Consider the following 22,055-nt stretch of genomic DNA (forward strand, 5'->3'; position numbering starts at 1 on the left):
AAAAATAAAGGAGCTCTTATTCTTGATTTCCCTGAGTTACCGAAATGTATAAATTCACTAGAACTCCAATCTTCGAACTACGAATTGTTCACCAACGATTGTACACAACGTTATTTGGCGGATAATGTTATTTGACGTATCATTGTATTTCAGCTATAATGTCTTCACATTAAAGAGAGGTAGTTATCAAGCAAAGTAAACATCTCGGGCACTGCCTTCAAAGCAACATCCTAACCGAAGAAAAGAAAATCGATTACAACGGATTACCCTTTTTTGTTATAAGTCGTATTCGGCATGTATGGAACCCTATCGCTTGCCACATGAAACATTGCGAACACTCATTCATAAATGCTTGTCACACACTGTCTTAACTCACGCGATACTCACCACTTCACCAATCATTAACTATTTCTTTAAATAGTCAAATGCAACAATAAGCAAAGGAACACAAAGGTGTGGACATTTTATTCGCATTTTACTGTTTACATGCATCGCCTTCAAGTTCTGGATACAAAAATAAATAATTTTGGCCAAAACTTCCCCATAGGGCACCAGACCTCACAGAAATGACCAAATGCAAAACAAACTATACGAAATGCGATTATTGTTCAAAAACACAACTAAAAAAAAAAAAAAAACACAAAATGACTCCTCTCACAATAACGTCTTAAGGTTATTTTGTTACAAATTTATTTATGAAATAATTCACGAAGGATTATAACGTGCCACACAACATATTGTTAATACAGAGAACAAGCAAGTCTCTATGGATTGACCAACCGATTTGACAATATCTTTCTTTCATTTAACCAGATAACGAATGCATTTTTATAATAGAAAGTATCATAAAGTACGAGAACATTAGAACATTTGCAAACAAGTATACGCAGGTTATTCTTTACAAAGCAGTGAACATTTTGAAATGGAATAATCCTCGTTGTTTTGTCATAGGATTTCAAAATACCCTAAAGTGGACACAGGATACGGAATAACCACTTGTGAAAGGACAATGTGTACTCATGTGTACTCAGTCCCAGTGATTTTGTCAACACTGCCAGAATGGAACATAGCACAGTTTGGCTTGTTTATGTAAATGAAGTGAGTGTTTGAGTCCAGTCACTAATTACCCCAACCATGTACGATAGATAACTGGCTAATTCCTTGTAAATCATATGGTTACACAATATTGTTTTCTGTAATAATGTTGTTTTCTAGCTATAAATCGACACCAATCAGTATTAGAACTATGTAACATTGAAGATTGTTCAATAATTGACTAGTATTTACACTAATTCAACAATTATTACCATTCAATACAGTACTAGATGGTCCTGCAGATATAATAAATTCGTCGTTATGAAAATCCATACTTAAAATAGTCGTGTTTCTGTAACGGATGCTTCCTTCCATAAAAAAACAACTTATTTAATCACACAGGTGGTAACAGCTCTAAAATTCTATTTTTTATTTAGAGAGATAATATTTAACAAAAGCATAATAAGGCCCTTGAATAAAAAAGACTGCTATATGTATTTACAGTCTTTCCGTTCGTATCAACATTATTTATTTGCAAAGTAAACAAATAATAAACAATAAATTTGTAAACAGACAAAAAAATGTATTTATTTTTTACTTTGTTTGGTCCTTGATACAATATTATAAACTTTTCAGTGAAAGTTCTCGAAAACGCTATGTATATTTACTGTATCACACTAAAAAAGAGGTAAACAAATTACTTGTGTTGAATAAATATACAACTTTCCTTTAATATACATACATGTATAACATAATCACTTTACATATTTACCATCTTGTGTAAGGCTAAACACTTACTTAAATTAATTATTTATAAGGAATTGACCTCTGTATTTGGTCAAAACAATATTTTATTTCTTTACTATAGAAAGGATATACAGATACTTGTATTAAATTCCATGTTATTTATTTGAACTATGATATTTTTGTGCGAAGGGTATTAAAAAGATGATGAGTATGGATATTTTCTACAAAGTAATTTCTAAAATTAAAAAAATAGATATTTGTCATTATAAATGACACTTCAAACTTTCATGAAAACACACATAGTAGCGATAGTCAACAAAAACAAGCAGAAGACAATTTTAGACAGGAAGTTTGTTTAACCATCACATGTCCTGGTCGTCAATAGATATAGCATATGTACATCACAGAGACTGATGTTGGCCAAATATCACTTTTTATTTTAGTAGTATAGACACTTACTAGTAAATATTATTTTTATTATACTGTAGCAATATTTTATACTCAAAATAACATATTTTAATAATGATAAAATTAAGAAGTAATTATATGACGACTGTAATTCTGGCACATGACCGTATATTATAATCCAGGAATCAAAAGCTTATTTGCGTCGTATAACCAAATGAATTTTATTGAATTTTATAAATTTTTTAATGAATTTATATATATAAATTTATCCTAAGAAAGAAATTTATTTTCTGCTCTTCTACTTGTGGTACAGGTCGCATTTGGAAGGTATAAAAAGGGTTAAGAATATAAAACGCTAATTTTGTTAACATATTATATTTTTCATAGATTGTGACACTTTTAAGTGATCGTCAGGCACATAAATAATACTTATATAACAAACTATATAAATTATCTGAAAGTCACTGCGATAAAAAAGTCTGTGATAATTATCTGCCACTAATTTAACAGCTATTTACTTTACTGACGATTGGTGTTTTGTTTAGTATGTAAAGATAAGAAAAGTATCATATTATAAGAAAAACGTAAATCCGTTACGCCCAGAGATCAAACTAAGTTATGATCAGTTAGTAAATAACTACTTAATAAGTCAAAAAAATGAGACATTTGAGGATATTAAAAAAGGTGGCACAAATTTTAGTTTAGGAAATTTTATTTAGTCGATATGTATCCCGCCAAACTGAGAAACAATGTTTATTTAGTGTATTATTAAAAATACTGCTTAATACGTTGTGTCAAATTGTCTATCTTTAGTTAAAAACATAATGGCTAAAGCGTCAAGATTCATTTAATCCCATGAAAATAAATTAACAATAACTTGTCAATGGTAAATTAGTAACTAATAAATAGCTAAATTACAACTGTATAGCTCTCCAGACTTTTATTAAACTTTGAAGAGAATCGTATAGATATTTGATAGAGGTTTTACGTTTTTGCATAAATAAACCAATGCAAAGATGGACCTAACAGAACATAAAGATATAGATATCGCACTCGTACAGTCAGACGTAGGGACGGACTATAATTTTACATTTGTCCCAAAAATTAATGCAGCTTTAAGTCTCTGGGAATTTCTATCAACAGTTATTGTACATAAGGGTAACGTCACGGTTTTGGGAAGGCCCAATCGGGTCTTTGACAGTAAGTCTGCTCTGAGGAAGCTTAAAAGTTCAGTTAAAACCACCATTTACGAGAAGTAATATAAAATTCCCACCTCCGGGACAATGTTTACACATCACTAATGTATGATAAGCTCCATGCGGGTGGCTCGGAAAAGATAAAACCATTAACATAAATAATGTGAGACCAGGCGACGCGCTTTAGCGTAAATATTTAACGCAGGAACAAAAGCTAAAGATAATCTTAAAGTTCTTGTAGGACCTTCACTTTTATATTTTTCTTACTGTGGCCCTAGTTCAAAATTTCAGCGAATGGATGAGTTTTAAATGGAAGGTAAAAATACTTACTTCTACATCTTTCCTATAATGACTAATTAATGGAAAATATTTTATTTACGTTATTTAGTTAAAGAGTTTAAAGCTGATGGTTGTTTTCAATTATACTTTTACCACATCAATTAAAGCTGCTAAATTTGATTCATCATAGTTTGGATTATTTTACTGTATAATTTTAACAATCATAACAAATATTGTATCACTTAATAGGATCATATTATTATTTATCCAGACCCTTCTCAAACTGTTACTGTACCTGTAACTGTTACGGTGCCAATGTTTCTTCAGTACTATACGTACCATATTACTAAGGATACCAAGAAGAAAAGTTTATCCCATACACTTAACATGCGTTGACAGAAAAAAAAAAATATTTTTTATACAAAATCATTATACCTTTAAGTTTGGACAATATTCTTGGAATAATAATTTATCAACTACACTATTTATATACATTTTCAATAATTTCATTTCGAAGGGGTGTTATCTATTTTTGGTTATAAAACTTTTTTACATATTTGAAATGCGGTTTAGGATTGTGGATAGCCATAGTAATTAAAAAATGTGTATCTAATACGATTTTAATTTCCAACATAGGTAGCCTAAATTGGCTGAAACTTTGCAGGTGAAAAATTATAGGTTTTTGTGATTGCAACGTGTGTGCCCTATTGAGACGATTAAAATGTGAGTATTTTGTCATTAGAAACTGACCAGTAAAATTACGCCATAGAAGATAGTTGAAACCACATAAAATTTATCGTAAATCTAAATAACAAGAAGATGTTCTTAAATACGGTTTGTTTATTGTATTTCAGCTGATGCTGAGTGAATCCATTCCAAATCAACAATTCAAGTTCTAGCAACGACACAGTATTTCTATTGTTTAATAGCAATTTGATTCAGACTCTCGAATCAGACGTATTAACATACGAACTTTTAAATAAAGTATACTCACAATGGTTTTTACATTTGAGCGACTGGAATGTACATAGTATGTGGAATATTCACAAACCCAGAGTCTTGTCCGTATAAGGCAGGGAGTAAGGCAGCTGTTGGGTCGCCGTATGGATAAACAAGATACGTAACGGCCATGTTCCGGATATGATTCCATGTTCCGGTTCTCGTCACTGTGTTTTTACTTGCATAGTTGGTTATCTTTATACATAATACATTATTTTTTATTTAACGGCAATGCCATTTTATACAGAAGTACAAGTAAATTTAAACGTACAGTAGGTTCAGTCTTTATACACAACGGTGTGCATCAATGAAGCCAAGTAACAATATCATCAATAAATCAGTAATACCATTCCACAGGTGTTGTAACATTTAGTGTGGTGGGCTGCGCTTACAAGAAGCACCACCATCACTAATAACCGTCCAGGTCAGCTATTACCGTATTACCGTCCTGCTGAATCCTGAGAATGGAACTGTTTGTAGAGTAGTTTGTGGTAGTAGCTGTTCTGGCTAAGATGTCATGAGATCTGGTACCACATGGAATGACCCGGAATCGACCCTTGACAGTGTGGAAACAAAACATCCAGAATAGAGCGTCTTATCTCTCAAGAGCTGGTATGTTCAAGGTATGGTAATCTCCGTCACCACACTTTTTTATCAGGGCACTAAAATAGAGCCATACTCTAGCACAATTACTTTATTAATACTACAGTTTTGAAAAGGTGGGTCAAAGGACGTAAAGTTCGCATATATTTTGTATTTCTTGGCTACTTTGAAAAATAAAATATAGGTTAACACGTTATTTAATTATACCATTATAACTCTGTTTATTTGTAGCATTAAATATGATTTTATTGTCACAAAAATGTTTTCAACATTTGTATTTTTTATTTACAATTTTCAATGGGCTGTTATATATAACCATTAATTATGAAGCTAACAGAACGAGAACAGAGAGAGCTGATAATTCATGATATTATCTATTCATGAAGGAACAAAATAATTCAAAGGAACTAAAACCTTAATAATATAAAATATGTTTATTAAATCATTATGTATATATATATATATATATATATATATATATATATATAATATAATATATATATATATATATATATATTAATATATATATATATATTAATATATATTAATATAATATATATATATATATATAACACTTGTACTGAAGTTGTATTAAATACGTATCCCAAACGACATAGCTCACGCTGGATAATGTTTAAAAGCCATGTTTTATATATATAATTATATATATATATATATGGCTATGTCGTTTGGGATACGTATTTTATACAACTTCAGTACAAGTGTTTTTAATAAATACACTTTTCTTATCCAATCACCTCCAACTCTAAGACGTGTTCCAACATGTTTTGACATACACGATAATTATATAATGGATCTTGTAATCAGTAACTCAACTACCACTTTGCCTATATAATCACTGTTCTTACTTCAAGTTATATATTCGGGGAGATTGATAAAGTTTGTAATGAATAAAGATCCTGAGTTGTGATAACACCCAATACACACAACTTTTGACCATTTTCTCCTCTTCAAGGAATGTTGATACATGTTTCATCCTCAACTCTTGTCATGTGTTCAGGACCCGAAGTTGAGATTACAGTTTCCTTAGGAAAGTTTATATATATATATATATATATATATATATATATATATATATATATATATATATATATATATATATTGTGTGTGAATATATATATATATATATATATATATATATATATATATATTCGATAAATCATATACTTCTGTTTATCTATAGTGTTATAGTATCTGTATTTTTCCTATTTTTACAGCAGCACAGAAGAAAACATTAATCTTTAAGAATTAACACAACTAAACCTAATAAGTCAACAAAACTTGTATCAATTACTTCATTATTTTGGAACGGCTAATTCTTACACCAAGAATAATATTGTGAAGATTAGAGACAAAATGAAATGTACTAATACTGAGTACAATGATACAATGGTCAGTTACGACGTAAATATTCTGTTTACTAATGCATCTGTCTCTGAAGCTATATTTCTAATTATAGATCTCCCCTAGTGAGTCCCAGTTATTAGAAAAACAGCTTCAGTATAAGAAAAAAAATATATATTAACTGAGTGAGGGAACTACTTACTGTATGTTTTAGCCACGTCTACTTTCATATGCAAGATAAAATTTATAATTAAGTTTCAGGTTTACCTGTGGCTTGTGTTCTCAGGCCAATAATTATTAACATATTTATAGATCACATTGAGACATTTCATTTAAAAATTGTAATAGTAAATATAAAATTTGATTAAAGTATGTATGTGAAAGAAAAAAATTAACACTCTAAATGAATTTGTGGACCACATTAACACAACTATATAATCGATAAAAAATAGACCTTCAGGTTCAGCCTGATTTTGTAACAACTGTGATATTATTAATTTATTCTCATGAAATTTAAGTGTACAGAAAATCTAAAAAAACCATTCGAGAAAAAAATTTGTATAGAAAAAGTTATGGAGAAATAGTTTTGAGCCCTGAATAATAGAGTAAAGCAAATATTATAAATACCAACTAAATACTAAATTAATTTCTCTTCATCTTTCTACGCAGTTAATTTAATAGTTCCGATTTCATTTACATTTAAACAATTTTATCAAGTGCGGAGAGCCGTTAAGGATCTCAGCTTTTTTTTAGTGAGAGCACTTATGATGTACTACAAAGGTGGCGTATATTTTTGAAATGGTAGGCATATACCACATTCATAATATACAAATTTTCAGAATTCATGATTAGGATAATTAGAGGTTAAGCAAGTGGCTCTTATTTTCCGATTGTAGGGGACTTCTGGTTCGAATCTATTACGTTACAGATGCTAAATTGTAAATGGATTTTTGTCACACATTAAGGTCATGAACTATTCAAACTGTACATATTTACGAATAACATTTAAGATTAGTTTACGTGCTTAAACGTAACGTATGAATGTATTAATATGTGTAAATCTGATGTAGTAAAATACACGCTCCCATTTTCCAATCCCTGGTCACTATATCATCCATTTTTTGCTTCAGTCAAGAAGAAATATCGATATTTATACGACTTAATCAGTATGGTGCCCCTCATCAGTAAAAAATGACGAGATAACCTCTCCGAAATTTTCTGTCATGAAATACTTTATATCGTGTCTAGTATATTGCTTTGTATTTAATTTCATATAGTCACGTGTTCCCTGTGCTCGCTTGCTTCCTAAAACTGTACTACCGGAGTAAATGGTTTGAATAATAATATTAGTGCCCGATCCTCCGTTTTATTTTCTTCTGCTGCTAAAAATGTTCCGCCCTACAATGTAAAAGAAAATTAATTCATAGTGCCTTACATTATACAATTTTGTTTATTAAGTAATGTGAACTCCAGAATGAACAGAAGAGGTTTTTAAATATTACTTCTGTCATTTATAATACAAGTTACGTAATCCTGTTTGACATAAATATGCATCATGCAATGGCAGCTGATATTTATTCATGCAAATACTTATATATACGTATATGCATGAATAAATCCCAGTATTTATGCAAATACGTACAAGAATACTGGGCTACTTCGTGCCACGTTGCGTTCAGTTGTCAAAATCATAGAAGTTAGAATCAAGGTCAGAATTGCATATTGCTTATCTTTAATTTAAATAACTTGTCTTGAAATTACTTTTAATGTATCTATGTAACATACATTCCAAATTTTGTTCACGGTCCAATAAGTTTTGTATGATTGAATACCAAAACACTTTACTAGCTTGGCATTTATAATACGCACAGAATGAAAATGACAAATTTGTTTACTGTATAAATTTCATCGTGTGACAATTTCATTTAATACAATGAAAATAATTTGAGAAATGATATATAAGCAATGTTTTAGATGTATGAAAATGAACCGAGATAAATATTTATATGAATACAATAATTTATTTATCGAAAGAAATACAATGTTGTGTATGTGGATTCTTAGGATTTTTAATACATTTATTAGAACTTTTTTGCACAATTTATAATTTCACGGTGACAACATATAATCTATTGATCTTCTTTAATATTTTGTATTTTAACACCATTACTGAATGAAAACAAAAGGAACTATTTTTGGATTATGGGCACTTTTGATTGATTGTAGAAGTATTCAATGTCAGATTTTCAGTCTCAATGTTGAATCGATATTGAAATTTCATAATCTTAATACAAAATCACACACACACACACACACACACACACACACACACACACACACACACACACACACACACACACACACACACACACACACACACACACACACACACACACACACACACACACACACACACACACACACACACACACACACACACACACACACACACACACACACACACACACACACACACACACACACACACACACACACACACACACACACACACACACACACACACACACACACACACACACACACACACACACACACATATCAAATTATATTTATATTTATTGATTTATTGAAAAAATCCAGGCAAAAATCGATATGTTAAAAGCGGATGGCATGTCACCATTGAAAACTAATAAAACCGTAACAGGATATTGGCGAGATGCGCTTGAACAGCAGTTCCGGTGCAGTGTTGCCAGAAAAGCAAGGTTCAAACATTTATTTATTGCCCAAACTCTATTTTGATTCTCCTACACGTTAAAAGTTTTTACAATGTTATTTACTATTCTGAAAAGTTACTCCCATATTGTTATTTGTTGAATTTTATTATAGTTTAGATCGCTTACCATTGTTTTAGTATGGTTTCTATTAAACCAAATTGACTGGAGTGACTGATATAGAGTCAGTGTGTAGTTTAGCCTGCTAATGCTAAATACGTGATTACTAGGGATACAAAAAAAAAAATCCTACCAGAAATTTGAAGTTTACGTATACACGTAATAACTGAAACGATAAGTTTAAAAAATGTTCCGATTTTTTCGTGAGGACTTGCATAATTTTCAAATCAGTGTTCAAGAATAATTAACCAAATCTTGAAAATAACTAATAATAGTTGAAATAAATAATAACGTTGAATATATAGATCTGTGATTAGATAAGCTCAAAAAAATCACGATAAATCTTAGCCTCATCACTCATTGCGATATGTGTTACTAGACCTGCCAGGTTTAGTCTTAGATATTTTATGACTGAAGATCAACTTCTGAAGAGTGACAGTTCGGTTGATTGAATTTTTATGAAATTTGTAATGTAACAAACTTATGTGCATTACAAAAATTTGGATTCAGTGACGATTTTGTAATGAATTTTAAGTTTCGTTAAAAAAAGGAATTTCAGATTATTTATATGGAAATAAGAATATTTGACGACTAGTTTTATCTTCTCTGAAAATAGTTTCATAAATTTTATTAATATGTACTTTAAATCGTATTATTACATTAGCTACATACTTAACCTACTAGTTATTAAATATACAGATATGATTCCGTTACACGTCAATCACAAACTTGAACAAGAACAAAGGAGCCTACCGAAATACTATCTCAAAGGCAAGTTAAACACTACAAGTCAAGTTACCGAACTTCTCAAGTTTGCGCTCTACACATCGCTGTGGTAACTCACGAATAGCGGACTTTTGGTATCAAACTTTGAAAGGAATAAAGTACAAAAATCTTTGTTTTGTTAGACATTCAGGCTGTAAATGAAGGCATCGTTGTAAGTATATTAGTGAATTTATAAATAATTAGAAGTGGAGATATTGTATTTTTCTATACGCCACGAATATTCTAACATAAAATATATGCTACCATCCCCCAAATAGGTCAAAATATTTGAAAAATACAAGGATAATAATTCATATTGACAATAGAGAGTGTATTCTACTCTGTAGGTACTAAGTGTATTGTATACAATACACAATAATAGTACTAATCATCACAATCACTTCTACTTGAATAGAACATCTGAGGGAAAAAGATATCATAGTTCTTACTTTTTAGAAATTGTTTCAGTTTACAATTTTCAGTTACTAAAACATGTACAGAATGAATAACTGTACCGATACTCCATATCAAAATTTATGGACCGCATCCAAATGTGGATTAAAAACCTAACTCAGTATAATGTCTGTAGGGTGCAGAACTATACGTTTCGATTAGTATCACAAGATTTCCTCTCCTCAAAAATAAAAAATTTTGGGGACAACTTAAAAATTTAAATTTTGAATTAGTCTCGATGTTGTATTGGCTTCATTTAGTGGCCTCTAAGTTTAACTGTATTTTCACAAAGGCCTTTTAAATTATATAACTTGACGAAGGCTAACATTTTAAATTTTTAAGTTTGACTTGGTTGAATTCTTCATGCAACGTTAACTACCTATAAAATAGATTCTTTTGTTAACTAATTTTTGCTGATAGTTGATTCCAATGGTGTTTGGCATCTTTGTTTAAAACGGATACATTCCTTTAGAGTATAGAATATGGGGCATCATTGAAATTAAGATTTTCACACTATATTATCACATATTCAGAAGAAGTCAACTCGAGTCGGGGGTTGTCGCTGACAGTGTTGATGCCAATGGTGTTTGGCATCATTGTTAAAAATGGACACATTCCTGTAGGTTATTAGAGGCTAATATCAGCAATTAATAACACTATCTTGGAAACATTTATAGTCAGGAATAATTTTCAAAGCTTGATATGTTGATTGGTTTATTATAATAGTAACATATGATGAAACTTATCTTTTATTCAGTATTACGTCATATACAATAAATATAAATAATTGAGGGGAGTTGAACGCAAAAATCGGTAAAAAAATGTTTTTTCGCTTTTATTTTTTATTTTATTCTTTCTGAACAATTTACTGCAATCCCTACATAAAAATGGCTTTCCGTTGAGCTTCTATGATTTTAAAAATATAAGACTACATAACAAATTTCGCATCAACTTTGCCCTCCGCCTCCTAACACCTGGTTCAAATACAGGTTAGCAGAAGTAAATGAAGAAGAAATTACCTACAATCACAAACATTCTCTACCTCAAGCTGTATTGACAGCAATAAAACCTACATACAGAGATTTTTCAAGATTAGATCTACTAAAAAAATGTCTTCACGGTAAAACCCAGAACGTGAACGAATCTTTCAACAATGTAGTGTGGAACCGAATCCCAAAAAATGTGTTTGTTGGAAGAGAGACTCTTGTATTAGGTGTTCATGATGCTGTTCTAACATTCAATGAAGGTAACATTGGAAGGATCAAGGTTTTAAAGGAGTTAGGAATAAAAGACTGTAGCAAATCCACCGTAAGCACATTGAAGAGCCTCGATGAAGTCAGGATGAGGAAGGCAGATCTGAAAGCAGAGTCAATGACTAAGGAAGCAAGAATAAAGAAAAGGAGACAGTTATTAGGTGAGGAAGAGGAAATGGATGGTAGCTACTGTCCAGGAGGCTTCTAAAGGTAATATAAACTTATAATTATTTTGATTTTTTGTATTCCGCTGTTTTTGAAAATTACCGGTTTTTAATATATATGTACCTTTTTCTCAGAAACTATAAATGCTACACACATGAAATTTTTACTGGTTATAAAGTAGCCTTTTAGAAGTATGTAGTTCTAGTTTCATCAAATTTCATCAATAAATAAATATTTAGAAAAATATTTTATCTTAAAATAAAAAAAAATAAAAAAAAACACAAATATAAAATTTTTTTCTTTAGTTGTATCAATTATTTTACAAAGATTTTAGAGGTATAAATACAATATTATATCCTACACCTTGTGTAAAAATTTCAACTTCCTAACTGTTATGAGTTCTGAGAAAAAGGTACATAAAGTTACCTTATTTTAACATTGGGCCTTATGGACCGTTCAACTCCAATTAAAACTTGGTTGCAGTCTAAAAATATGTTTTTCATGATTTCTTTACACCTTTCAATAGATAAAAAATGATAAAATTTCAAAAGATGTTTAAATTGCTTGTTAGACTTATCTTATTTTGATAATAGTTGATTTTGTGAAAGTTTTAAATAGTTAGTTCTGATGACGGTATAACATTTTCGCTTTTTCGTCTAATAATGTATAAACAGATGACGTTTCGTTACTTAAACATTTAATAAGACTAAAATCATTGTATACTTCTGTTATTAATAGAATTTCATGATTTTTATACTATAATGTTAGATAAGTTTTGTTATTAATCGACATCACATTCTTATTCTGCTTTTAGTGGATTTGAAATACATCAAATTATAGGGCTGCTAGACATTCAGAAAGACTCTTTTTCGTATATCTTTTCTTTTCTTTTAATTAATTACTCGAAACATTTAAAAATTATTTTTACATTCATTATTGACCGTGTTTTAAAATGTGACTGGTGGTCTGTACAAGTCTCTAATACCAAGTTGAGAAGTTTTTCTTGTCACTTTGACATGCAAAAGTAAAAATTAATTGCTAATATAAACGATTCCCAATATAGGCAAGTGGTTTGTTTTTGTAAACTTCAGTTTATATGTAAAGAGGCTATTTCCATACAAATTACTTTTGCATTCACTGATGAAAGAAAATAGTCAACTGAATAACACGTTATCTAAAAACGCTAATTGGTTATTGCTATGTTTGAGTTCACGAATTAATTTTGTGAGATTTATATCGTGAAGATTTATATCTATAATCACGATATTAGGCCAAATCAGATCAAACAAGGCGGATTCTCAAAGCAACAACGTTTGCTACACAGACTAACCTAGTCCAGGTAACTTTTTACTGGATGTACATCTACAAAACAAGTCATGACATTCTGTGAACGAAATTTTAAACAAGGGTGGTTTGTACAAGGTTTAAGATTGGATTAATTTTGCTGCATGAATGTTTTACAATAAATCCTAGTACGGCCTTCCCTTTGGAACTTTACCATTCCTGAATAACATAACGGGACGTCTTATATTGAATTTACCTATCATTTGCATGAATATTCTCTGATATGAGTTGTAATTTAGTATGCGTACGCTATAGCGTATACGTTTTTTCAGAATGTCTCTCTTACGCCATCGAGACAGAGTTCCAGAACCATAAGCATTTATACACAACTGGTCAGCAACAATACTGGTACTGGAAGTGAAACAAAGTGTTATATGGTTAACAACAATACTCGTAGGTTAAATCAAGAGTCGATATAGAGAGCTTCTGAAGTCAGGAAGTGCGATCCCAGAGTCTAAACTTTTTCACGCCAAAGTGGAGTTTTTACGATAGAAAATCGTCAAGAGGCATTAGGATATTTTTCACTGAGAAGACAAACAATACTGTTTAAGTTAATAAAAGCGTATATAAATTCTAGTAGGAAAATAGGGTGAAATAGCAAACAGAAATTGAAAAGGTAGGTCATACAGTCTGTCAGGGTTACCGATATTCGTACTTTTTAAGAACCGTTTGAAAACCATTTCTCTTGTACTGTAATATAGAGATTTAGAACCAATGTTGATCTATTGAGCAGTAAGGAATAACTTATAACATCTATTATATAACAGTTATTTTTCCACAGTATTCCTTACAATGTGCTAGCATCAGTAGTTCACATTTTTGACCGAAGTAGCCTTAGTAACTGAACTATATACGTATTTTTGATCGTTTCAAGAAGGCAAACTCAACTTTGGTAACGTAATTATTACTCAATCTAACCAGATGTGTTCGTAAAAGGCGTAAAATCTGAATAATAAAAGCCATTAGAAGTTTTGATTAACCTCGAACCCTCTTTACCGCAAGTAGCGGAATAGTATCTACACGATAAATGCCTACTACCATTCAACCATTACTTCGTTATATTACATCATAAATGTTCTCAATACAAAGGTGTACGTATTTGGGTTTATAATTTTCTGCACACTGGCTAAAAATATTTCAAGTATAACTGATATTATTGGAATATTTCTATCAAATATCTGGAATGTTACAAATAAATTTAATGCATATATAGAGCAAAAGCTATGGAAAAATAACCGCTTACAATGTAATGCCACCTAGAAAAATACACGAAAACCAAACCTATACACACTACAAACACTACTACTACGTAAAGGTATAATATGGGCACCTCAAAGTCCAACTAAAAGATATCACGCATACATTGTATTGAAATGCGCAAGGCATTGGCAATATCCCTACATATTATTATTTTTTGCGCTATTTGCTAATAAATTTTACTAGAATTGGCTTAGAGGTGTTTTATTAGTGTCATTGTGTTTCTATCAAATAGACCATTAAAATGACATGACACAAGATAGGTGTTACAATTAAAAAAATTAAAGTTACCCCTCCTACTCCCATTTGAAAGGAGGGGAGAGGGAGTAAAATTGTTTATCATAAAAAAATCTAAAAAATTATTTTAATAAGTATGGTGAAGGTTGTACATATGTATCTTAATCCATTTGCGATATATCCAGGCGTATCAGGACTTAATTTATTACACCTCAGGGTATAATAAATTTGGTTATTTGCCCATAATTTTTTCTAGAAACGTCGTAGAGATGTTTTATTCATGTCATTGTGTTTGTATTAAATACATCATTAAAATGATAAAATCGCAAGATAGAGGTTACAATTTGAAAATTTAAAGTTACCCCCCGTACTCTCTTTTGATAAGGGGAAAAATTTTCTTTATCATTAGAAAAACCCCTAAAAGTATTTTAATAATTATTGTGAAGATTTTACATGGATACCTCAATTCTTTTGAAATGTATCCAGGCGTATCTGAACTTAATTTCACCCTATATATATTTTTAATGCATTTTTGTAATGACCGCAACTAGGAATTTAACTCATTACAATTCTCTGAAGTTGTAACTTAACTAAAACTATGAAAAGTTCTGACTACTCTATATATATATATATATATATATATATATATATATATATATATATATATATATATATATATATATATATATATGATTTAAAAGGATATATCTATGATGTCCCAGTTCAGCAGAAATTGCGTGAAAAGCCGCGTGTATCTGCATGTAAAAATACAGTATATTCTTGTAAATATTAATATCATTATTATTTAAAAAAATTATTAACAAGTCTGAAGGCAATCTTAGTTCATTCTCTAAAACGCTGCTGGTCACACTTAACTTTATATTTCCCTTGGGTCTCGTATATAACACTGTAATATTGTTGTAAACCATATATTTTTAATGAGTATATGTGAGTATCTTTGCGGATAATTTAAGGCGTCTTCACTGAATATACGCTATGACGGTTAAAAAAAGACTGAAACTATATGGTAACATGTAAATATTTAAAGATTTTATTGTTATAATATTGTCAGTTTTGTTTGATTTCAATTTAATACTTCATAAAATAGAGATTTGTAAACAAATAATTCGGCTGTATGTAATTCGAACTATTCCTAGTTGTAGTTAAGTTACAACTTTAGAGAGTTGTAATAAGTTAAATTCCAAGAAGTCGCGCTTATAAAAAATTGCATTCAAGATACATATAAGATTATATAATTAAGAATTTAATTACTTTCCATGGCAATGAAGGGCTCTGTAAGAATTTTACCAACATTTAGTAATGATTGAGGTTCTCTGATTATGAAACTTCATCACAAGGAATACCTAGGTTGCTACTGTACGCTGTCAGCTGTAAATGGAATATTATAGTCGAACCTCTCTGCTGCTAAGGGACTACTAATACATAGAGACAGTCTTCAGTCGCCTTATTTTATTCAAAATCTGTGGATATACAGAATAATCTTGAACCTCAAACTCTATCATTTTTTACGCCACTGCCTCAGTCAGCAGAATATTTTTGATCAATCATATTCGTATTGTTATGTTATGTATCATATAATTATAATAGTAGACAAATAAAACCCTAAATTAAATAATTCTTTTTATATATTTTTTACAGTCGTTTTTAAGAAGATTAAAAGAAATAAGTGACCCATAATATGGTTGGAATGTAGGCAATATTTTAGTTGTCAGTACTAATTCAGGTAAATGTATTTAACCTATACAAAATTTTCTCAGAATTATTGGGAAATCAAATCCATAGCATACATCAAAGATACAGCATATACTAAATCAGTCGGATTTAAAGATTTGTTTCACACCATCAAACACGTGCTCCTTGTTACCGCAGCGCTATCGAAGGGTCAGAATAAATAAATTTCTGTTTATTTGTCTGTCGATTTGTCTATCCGTTCACAAGATATCGCGCAAATTATGACTTATAGATGTGAAATTTTGCATGCATTTTTCGTCTCTATATAGGCAACACTGAGTTCAATAACGGCGCATGTCACTCCAAAGGATTTTATGGGCGTTAGAGAATATATTTATATTATTTTTAGGTAACTATGATGTCAAGGATAAAATAGCGAATACACAAAATTGAAAACAAAATATTATTCATACAGTAAATATAATCAAGTGGAAAGCCAATGTTAAAAGTCGGTAACAAGAAGTGATTTTAGCGCAATCTTGTGTTTTAATAGCCTCCTTAGTTCACGTGAATACTTTATTTATTTAAACACCGCTATGAAGCGGAACTTAAAAAGCAAATATGTTATTGAATCATGTGGATAAATATCTCGAGAAAAATTGTATATGCAGAGTTTCTAATTTGTATGAAGCTTCATTTTAACACAAACAAGAATAAATTTATATGATTGTGCTTGTCTTGCCATGGAACTTGTCTGAGTGTTATTGAATACTACCACTTAATAAGCTGCAAAAGTTTCTTTTTTTTCATGTACAGGAATGTAAAAATTTCTTTTCTGTATAACTGTCTGCCTTTTTATGCCAGTAGTCAACTTCAAGAATGCGATAAACTATAGGTATGCAATTTTGCATACCACCGCAGCGAAGCCTGTTACACGAGACGTCGTGTGACATCTCCTACTTTGGTTTATAATAATTATGTCATATTTATTTTAATTATCGTAAGCCAATTAATGTTTTGTAAGATGGTAAGTCATATATATGAGAGAAGAAACTTTTTAGTAGGAGGGTTTGGTAATATAGAAACGCGATACTGGTGGCGTATTATTTATAACTTACTAAGCCAAATTAACAATATTAAAATCTCAAATATATCTCTCAAATCTGTACAGTTCTTTAAAAACGCGTAAAAGACTTAAATAAAAATGTTACCCCAACGTTGGGGTACGTAAACTGTTGTTATTAATCTAGCCCATTTTTCCATTTTCGACACAAATTTAAGTTGAAATGTAGATTTTGTACTATACAATTATATTACTTAATTTAATAATTTAAATTTGACGCTTAAAAAAATCAAAAGTTGCTTTATGAAGAATTAATTACTGTTTCTTTTTCCTCTATAAGAAGCAGATGGTAAAGTTTTTACACTCGGATTTAACAAGTACTATATTGTATACAGTGTATTGTTAACATCAAAGACAAACTAAATTAGATTGTTTGAATAAAGTGTAGCATCTATAAACATTTTGTAAACATTGAAAATTTTTTCCACGCAGCCTAAACATTATCACTAGTATTGAAGTATAAAACCACCAACCATGCTTATATCCATTCACCATACAAAACTGCTCTGTTATAAAAATTATATTTAATATGAATTTTTTTCTTTTGCATAACATTAATAAATGTTTCTTTGACCACATATCGTAGAATTCATGAAACGTGGGAGCTACCGACTGTTTTAATAAATACAGTAACAATTTGTCTTGATTTTATTGTCTCGATGGCAAATTTGAGATATGGTTTCTTACCACCATTTGGTAAAAACATGATATTTTTAAAGGGCATAGACGATACTCCAGGAGATAAAGGTTCAGAAACATAAAGAAAAGCTTAAATAAGCTTAATAGCTTAAATCATACAAATTGAGGACGGATACTTGTGGTCATGAGACCAATCAACGGCGTATAGGGTTACAGCAAGACTGCTATGACCTGAAGGGTCACTTCTCACTGGTATTCTTTCCAGTTCGGCCTATACTGGGTACAACAAAAACTAATGTTTAACTTAAACTTTTTCAACACTAACGGGTGATACATCGCTAACCTCAAATATCGAGATTTTGGGGTGGAAGGATAGATCGATAGGTCTAGTATATTGTGGAGGATGGCTATTGGAGTTGGCTGAATTGGCTGTAAATTATGGACATGCCTCACATATTACGAAAACGCTACAAATTTTATCTTGGACTATTATCGGTACTGAGCAGATGATAATAAATAGAATATAGTGTTGTTAAGATTTCATATATAACTTGAGTTAGTGGTTTCTTTTTCATTTTAATGTACATTTAGATATTTGTAACTGTATTAAAAAAATATATAAATACTACTCGTATTTTGGAAGTTGGGTGGAAGTATTTACATAGAGAATTACATAAATTTCTCTACTACAAAAATGCTCAAAATATTCCATTTATTTAACTATTTTATATTTAAATTCTTTATAATATAAATGATGTGAACTCTTAAATCATTAATACTGTGGAGATGCATAAATAATAACTTCATTAAACTACTTTGTATCTCATTCTCACCAGAAATATTTTGTACAAAATAAACCGTGTTTAATAAACTGTCTCCAGAGACTCAATACATAACTCCTTTAAGAGAATGAATTGGTATATCTTAATATTTTAACACTTTTAGAAGTTCAAGCGAAACTGCACAAGTTTATACTTTACTCGTTCAGAAGACTGACAAAACAAGAGCCTACGTTCCTGAAGTTAATAAAGGCTGGTGGATTGAGTAGTACTTCGGGAATTTTAAGAGTTTGCTCTTTTCTTTTGTGACGTTTAAGATTTTCCAGATGTAACTTCGACAAAACTTACAGAGTAATCCTAGTTAAGACCTTTTTTCTTTAAGTCGAGTCTTTTACTTTTTTTAAACCTTTCAAGCTGTTGTCTCTCTAGAATTTGCACAAAAATATCTAACTTCTTCTATTTTTGTTCCAATATTTATTTATTTTTTACATTAGGATCAAATGTTTATATCATAAAATTCAAAATTATTCTTAAAGTCAAAGCCTTTATTAAATGCGTATGATATTTGAATATGTACAACGCACAATTAAGACTATTTTTTAATAACTAACGTGTAATTTTTTACATAATCTTAGTACAATAGGCAAGAGGCAAGAACAGTAAAGAAATCCGAGAGCTTAACTTTTTTTAATTTCGGTTGATTATGATTAGGTTTTTATTGAAGTTTTAAGCCGACAAATCAAATCAAATCGTTTAATTGCAGTTGGCAATATACATTGCATAGCAAACGTCAATTTTCATGCATAATTTTTTTTCATTCATCCCACATCAAGGCCACATTTAAACTTACAACATTCAAACATTCACTCCCCATTCATTCCATGCCAAATTACGCCCACTTTCGTCGCTGGAGTCAGTTTCCTCATCGTGTGGTCTCCCAGTTGAATGCCAGAAACTCATCAACACTGCAGAAAGCGTTTGACGCCAGGCAGAGTTTGATACGAGTTTTTAACACCTTGGGCGTTGAGGCATTTTAATATTTTGTTCGGCAGTCTGCTTATAAAATGAATACCTGCCTGCGAAGGAAAATGTTCATAAACCACCGTTCTGTGCATTCCCGAACGGTAGATATCTCTGCCTCTTGTCTCATATTCATATATGTCTCGTCCTCTGGTTAAGGCACATTTAGACATACAATATGAGGTTGTTTCTAAGATTTAGAAACATGGGAAAGTTAACAGTTGAAAATTTTTAAACGCTGTCCTGCACGACTCTCTGAAGTTTATATTAGCGATAATACGAATGGCTTTTTTTGTAATTTGAAAACTTTCATAAAATGGTTGTTTGCACAGGATCCCCACAAAACGATTCGATACGAAAGGTGGGGAGAAATTAGCCCGTAGTACGCCGTAATCAGTAAGTACCTGACTCGGGCAATATTTTGCCAATGATCTTAAGACATAAACTCCTGAGGATAATTTGCACAAACATAATCAATGTGATTTTTTCATGTCAACCCTCGATCAAGGTGTATTCCAAGGAACTTTGAAGAATAGACTTCTTCCAATAATGTATCTGCAACCACAACAGCAGGTTCAGTATCTATGGAGGCCATACAAGAACCTCCAACTCTGGAACTTTCATAACCATAGGAATTTATGCTATTTGAAAGCTTCTGGGATATAAAAACTTTCGGTTTGATCTCATACAGCTCTGTCTATTGTAGAAAACCAACGATAAGAGATACCTATTAGGCTTATATGACTTCTATATAAGTTTTATGGCATCAGCTGAAGTGGGGCCACGAAAACTGTCGATTTAGCAGAGTCTTAATGGGAGATGTTTCACCCTTCTGTTGAGGAGTAGTACTCAAACGTATAATATATACGAATATGTGTCTGTCATTCTGAACCAGAAAGTCTAACAGGAAATATCAACACGTAGGTATGGTGGCAATCCTTCAGTCCTTCCCACAATAGCTACGTTACAAGACTTGGTCGCTCCATCGTTCTTTGGAATCGTGTCTGGAATATCGTAGTACACTCAATTGCATACCTGAAGAGGAAAAGAAAAAACCTCATCACCAAGAAAACACTATATTTTATATGTTATGAGCCTCTGATGTCAAAAAAGATACAAACAGTTCGCTTTGAGCTCCTTCGTCGCCAAATTTTGTTTATCTCTTCATACATGCATGACTCCAGATTCCATGAGTGAAGTCTGTGATAATTTATAATATCAGACGGTACATTAAGAGGAAGATGAACTCATGATGAAACTCAACATTCAGATGTTAAAGCAATAAAATACTATTTCCTTATAAGAACAGAATGCCATTCCTGAGGGAAGATACATTTTTAAATGTCAAAAATCCGTAAATTGTATGATCCTTTTTACAGATGAAGCAAGAGAATTAATGTAGATGTAACGTAAATGGGAAACTGCAAAGCTTTTTGTAACAATAGCTTCAGGTCCTTGAACAGTAGTTTAAGTAGATGATTAGAATATTAAATTTTGTTTTTTACAATGGAAGCATTGTGAAGGAAACATATTCTTTTCCGGATATTGGCCGGATACAATATAACATTTTAAACTAGTTGCTTGGATTTGAAATGGTAGTTGTAATTTCTAAATTATACGTATCACAACCCTCTGGTATAATTTATTAATTTTATATATTTTTTATATTGTATTTGTGTGTTAGCTTAATTAATTTCATCGGAAAGAGATCAGACTGCAGATCTCAAAAAATAGCGTTACTGCTTTTTTTATCAATGAGTAATTCGAAGAAAAAGTGAGTAGAACTAAAAGAAAGTTTAATTTTTACAAACGGCATGTTAATGTAAGTGAATGTTTTAGTCGAT

This window comes from Homalodisca vitripennis, chromosome 2, assembly GCF_021130785.1.
Source record: "Homalodisca vitripennis isolate AUS2020 chromosome 2, UT_GWSS_2.1, whole genome shotgun sequence".
NCBI lineage: Eukaryota > Metazoa > Arthropoda > Insecta > Hemiptera > Cicadellidae > Homalodisca > Homalodisca vitripennis.